We start from the raw sequence: 5,715 nt of genomic DNA, 5'->3' as shown, positions 1-5,715 counted from the left end.
CCTCAGGTGTCTGAACGGCAACCACACCATCTTCTCACAACAGCTAGCCATATATAGGCCGTTTAGACGTCGGGCGTGTCGCACGTGTTTTTGAGTGATCTTGAGGCACACACATTAAAAGATTGACACACAACTGATATGAAAATAAATCCTTGAATGCGTCTGTCAACCTACGTTTGTTGTATGTCATTCTATACCTATAGCCGACTTCTTTTAGGGAGTGTAAAATGTTTTGACGGAGGGTAACACCAGATACCTGAACTTCTGTTGACTTTATTGTAAACCATGTTTTTGACACTGCTGCATTTAAAACGTTTTAGTATAATATAACCTTAATAAGTGAATTTTACTTTATATCTTGCAATATATGATCGGCAGTGTGGTTTTAGAGAAAAAGTATTCTAACTGCAATTTTTTTGAAGTAATATGGATGTCCAACTGATGTTACAGAAAGCTGAATATAGGCGGCTCTCTACAAGAAATAGTCTATAGTGTCTGCCTCAGCCAGGTGTGATATCCGAGATGCGTGTCTGCTCTGCACTGGCAGTTTTCTTTTAACTAACAAGGAAGTTACGTTATTGTGTTACAAAAATTTTAGCACCATGAAACCTTCTGCATAGTAATAAGGCGTCGACGCTCCTGTGAGTTTAGCACTACGGCTTTAAACTCGAAGCACACATACACTGCACATATACAAACGCATGTGTGGCGTGACATTTTATGTTGTAGCAGAAAGTTAACATTTAAGGAGAGATGATCAATAAGAAGATCACTATAGAAGGCCCTGTAAATATCTGTACGATACACTTTGAGTTTTGCTTTGCCTACTCATGTTTGGACATGTATCCCACAGATGAAATAAATGGGACACTGGTACCTTACTCATTTAGACGTATACGGCGCGGTGTTTTGGTCACAAATATAGATACCAGGACGATTGTTATGTATGACTATTTAACGTCTTCATGTACTGTTAGTCTGCGGACCTTTGTGTTATATGTTATAAGCATAACAGGCCCTGTTATATATGTACAGTGCGGACCTGGCCGAAAGCACCTTGTTCAATGCTCTGTTTATTTAACTGGATGTTCATTGGCTGTTAATTCTGTGTCTAAGAATAGTTGAATCCACCTGGCACGTATATAAGCCGTGTTTTCTGTGCAGAGTGGAGGTATTTTTGCTGCATCCACTGGGAGCCAGGAGAGTGTGCGACGCTCTCGTATCGAGTCCATTTTGTTTATATGAGCTGGTGATGCCAGTTTCATTTGGGAGGACAGATTTTTATGCCGGCACCGTTTGTGTACCACAGTAGTACTGAAGTCTGGTTTATGTGAATTTCTGCGGAAGTCACGTTTATTGGTGTTCGGATCTTTATTATGATTATACAGTGTGGACTGTGTAATTTGTTTAACACGCTGACCTCACCTGACCGACAAGGTTGTCAAGGACTCTAAACTGAAGTTTTCAGTTTTGTAAAGGACGTTCGTTCTGCCACAAGGTGACATTACTCTACGTCTCTGAACGGCTCGTTTGTGAGCTTCTGCGGGAGCTGTGACTGATCTGAAGTGGATTATACCCCCATTCCTGTATTTACCCTGTGTTGTGCTCTGCGGGTGTGACGTCATTCAAAGGCTTGACTGTTCCAGTTCTGTGTAACCTGTGTACTGTGTTCGTGTTCGCTAATCTGGCGAAGTACCTGTCTAGGATAATTTGTGAATTGTGTGTTTATCCCATGGTCTTTACGTTGGATTTCCTGGAATACATTCCTTGGGATGCAAAGGTGAACTGGAAACTTGTAAAGACCGGTAATACTGATGTGTATGTTGTTGTTGTAGTTGTTGTTGTTTAACTGTCTGTAAAACTGTACGTCTCATTTTATATATATAAAGCATTGTTTACATTGTAATATTGAGTCACTGAGTCTGTTTTCTGTTGCTGTTTTCAATACCGTAACAGAAATTGGGGGCTTGTCCGGGAACTGATTGTTTCCTTTGTGTTTTGCACCGGATATTTGAAGTTAAACACAAGTGAGAAGCGATTGCTTAATTTTAACGGTGAATGATTCAGTGGCTAAATATTTACAATGGGAGATTTTGATCCTAAACAGTTTGTTAATGCGCCCGATCAGGATGTTTTTGAGAGTTTAAAGAAGGAAGACTTGGTTAAGTTAGGGACATTTTTAGGTTTGTCCATAAAGTCGTCATGGAGGAAAAGAGATATGCAGCATACTTTGTTGAAACATTTAGTGGAGATAGGCAAGTTTGATAGTTCTGCATTATCTGATTATGAGTTCGAGGGTCAGTCTGATGCTGAGCTAAAGTTCAAGCAGTTTGAGTTAAAGTTGAGATTGGAGAAAGAGGAAAGAGAGAAAGAGAGGGAACATAAGAGAGAGAGGCAAGAGAAAGAGAGGGAACATGAGATACAGTTAGAAAAGTTGAAAATGCAGAGAGAGGAAAGAGAGAGGGAAGTGCAGAGAGAGGAAAGAGAGAGGGAAGTGCAGAGAGAGGAGAGAGAGAGGCAAGAAAGAGAGAGGGAAAGAGAATTGGAGTTCCAAATGAAAAAGTTAGAATTAGAGAGAGATGAGAAACCGGGTCCTTCCGGTAGACAGGATTCCGGATTTGATGTGACCAAATACATTCGGTTAGTTCCATCCTTTCAGGAAAAAGAGGTGGATAAGTATTTTCTGCATTTTGAGAAAATTGCAAATAGCTTGAAGTGGCCTAAAGAGTTCTGGACTATGTTATTACAGAGTGTGCTAATTGGAAAGGCCAGGGAAATTTACACTCAGTTAAGTGTAGAGACTGCTTCCAATTATGACTATGTGAAAGAGGTAATTTTGAAGGGTTATGAATTGGTGCCTGAAGCTTACCGCCAGAAATTTCGTAACTGTGAAAAAGGTAGAGATCAGACATACGTTGAGTTTGGTCGAGCTAAGGAGCAGTTGTTTGATCGCTGGTGTATAGCCAAGAAAATAGGCAAGGATTTTGAAAGTTTGCGTCAGCTTGTGCTGGTAGAAGAGTTCAAGCGTTGTATTCATAATGATGTAAAGGTGTTCGTTGATGAGCAGAAGGCGAGTACACTTGAAGAGGCAGCCAGTTTAGCTGATGATTATTCCTTGACACATAAGGTTACATACACGGGTAAGCCATTTAATTCATTTACACGTAGAAATACCCAGTCACATGCAACAGGTAGAGGTAGCTCTACACAGAAGAGTTCTACACCAGGCTCCAATGGTTCTACAGCTCATGGTTCACGTAGTTCAGATTGGAATGGTAGTCCTCGAAATAGGGTCACTTGTAATTTTTGCAAGCGGGTAGGTCACGTGATGAGTGAATGTTACACGTTGAAAAGGAGACGGGAAGCTCAGAATGAGTCTAAGCCCACAGGTCTTTGTGTTGCAATGCACAAAACATTGCCGGAAGTTACGTCAGCAGTTAAAAGCAGATCTGAGTTAGCTGATACGGGATTGGATAAGATTCCCAAATGCTCTATGGATAGCTTCGCTCCGTTTATCAATTCTGGTTCAGTGTCGCTTAGAAGCGACATGTCTTGTGCTACCCCTATAAAGATATTAAGGGATACTGGGGCATCTCAGTCTCTGTTGTTGATGAATACTATGCCCTTTTCTGAAGAGTCATACTCTGGGGTTCGTGCCCTTATTAGAGGTGTAGAGTCTAGTGACTTTGTCAGTGTTCCCCTTCATGATATTTATTTGTCATCAGATTTGATATCTGGACCTGTCAGGGTAGGCATTAAGTCTTCATTACCTTTTGAGGGTATTCATTTGTTGTTGGGAAATGACTTAGCGCATGATAAAGTTACTGTTGATCCCTTAATGGTTGATAAGCCTTCTCTGAATTCAGTCACAGAGCCAGTTGAAAGCGAGATAGCGGGTTTATATCCTTCCTGTGTTGTTACAAGAGCTATGTCTAGAAAAGTCAGTACAGACCAGGGTAGTACTGTTGATTTGAGTGAGACTTTTCTCAACAACATGTTGGATGGTGATTCTTCCAAATTAGACAGCCAGCAGGAAGTAGATACTAATTCTGTTAGTGATGATCAGCCATTTTGTAGGACTGAGTTGATTGCTGAACAACACAGTGATCCAAGTATTTCTTGCTTGTTTAATGATGCAGCTAAAGATGGTGAATCTTTACCTGACCCATGCTACTACTATGTCAAGTCTGGCATATTGATGCAGCAGTGGAGGCCTCCCGATGTTTCGTTGGAGGATGAATGGGCAGTTAAGCATCAGGTAGTTGTGCCCAAGTCTTATCGTAAAGACATACTGACTATAGCGCATGAAACGCCGTTAGCAGGTCATTTAGGTGTTAATAAGACCTATCATAAGATTCTCAGTCATTTTTATTGGCCAGGAATAAGAAAAGATGTTACTGAATTTTGCAGGTCTTGTCATGCATGTCAGTTAGTGGGGAAACCTAACCAGACAACCCCCAAGGCAGCCTTGAGGCCTGTTCCTGCAATTGGTGAGCCATTCAGTAGAATCTTAATAGATTGTGTTGGTCCGCTACCTAAGACAAAGTCTGGAAATCAGTATATGTTAACCATAATGTGTACTTTAACTCGTTTCCCTGAGGCAATTCCACTAAGGAATATTACTGCCAAGACTGTAATTAAGGCTTTAGTTAAGTTCTTCACCATGTTTGGTCTGCCTAAGTCAGTACAGTCAGACCAAGGTTCAAATTTCATGTCTGGTGTGTTCCAACAAGTTATGCATGAGCTAGGTATTAGCCAGTATAAGTCCTCAGCTTATCACCCACAAAGTCAAGGAGCACTAGAGAGATTCCATCAGACACTGAAAAGTATGATAAGAACTTACTGCTTTGAGACAGGGAAAGATTGGGACGAGGGTGTACCTTTGTTAATGTTTGCTGTAAGAGAGTCTGTACAAGAGTCACTTGGATTTAGTCCATTTGAGCTTGTGTTTGGCCATACTGTGCGTGGTCCACTACAGTTGTTCAAGGAAAAGTTTGTGTCTGGTGATAGTGACAATGTTAACTTATTACAGTATGTGTCAAGTTTTCGTACTAAGCTCAACAGAGTATGTGAGTTAGCCAGAGAGAATCTTACAGCTTCTCAGAAGAGTATGAAAACTAAGTATGACAAAGAAACTGTAAGACGCAGATTTGAAGTTGGTCAGAAGGTACTGGCCTTACTTCCAGTTAGTGGTAAGCCACTTGAAGCTCGTTATTTTGGACCTTATGTAGTAGACAAGAGGCTAAGTGATCTTAATTATATTATTTTCACTCCTGATCGGCGCAAATCTAGACAACTTTGTCACATTAACATGTTAAAGCCATATGTAGACAGAGATAGCACTGATCTCAATGTTGTACATCCTAGTGGAGTTGTTACCTCTAACTTATGCCCTGATTCAGCTGTTAGGGATGATCAAGATTTTGACTTAAGGTTCCGGTCAGCCAAACTCCAGAATTCAAGTATTCTTGTGAACATTGATTCTGTGTTGGGTCATCTGGAATATCAGCAACGCCAGCAGTTGAAGGATTTGGTTCGTCGATATGAACATTTGTTCCCTGATGTTCCAACCAGGACTGAATCCATCTACCATGATGTTGAAGTTGGAGATTCCAAGCCGATTAAACAACACCCATACAGACTGAACCCAACTAAAACTGAATACTTGAGGAAAGAAGTTCAGTATTTACTGGAAAATGATCTGGTCGAGCCCAG

General features: G+C 40.9%; 1 protein-coding gene across 2 annotated transcripts in view; it reads right to left on the bottom strand.

Annotated features, from left to right (window-relative positions):
• The window catches only part of LOC135469687 (scavenger receptor class F member 2-like), a 125,965-nt gene that overhangs the window by 53,756 nt on the left and 66,494 nt on the right, over positions 1 to 5,715 (bottom strand). The window lies entirely within an intron of this gene.

The sequence above is a fragment of the Liolophura sinensis genome, chromosome 7, assembly GCF_032854445.1.
Source record: "Liolophura sinensis isolate JHLJ2023 chromosome 7, CUHK_Ljap_v2, whole genome shotgun sequence".
NCBI classification, from domain to species: domain Eukaryota; kingdom Metazoa; phylum Mollusca; class Polyplacophora; order Chitonida; family Chitonidae; genus Liolophura; species Liolophura sinensis.
Note: the sequence above shows the minus strand (reverse complement) of the source record. Positions and strands in the feature narration are given on the sequence as shown.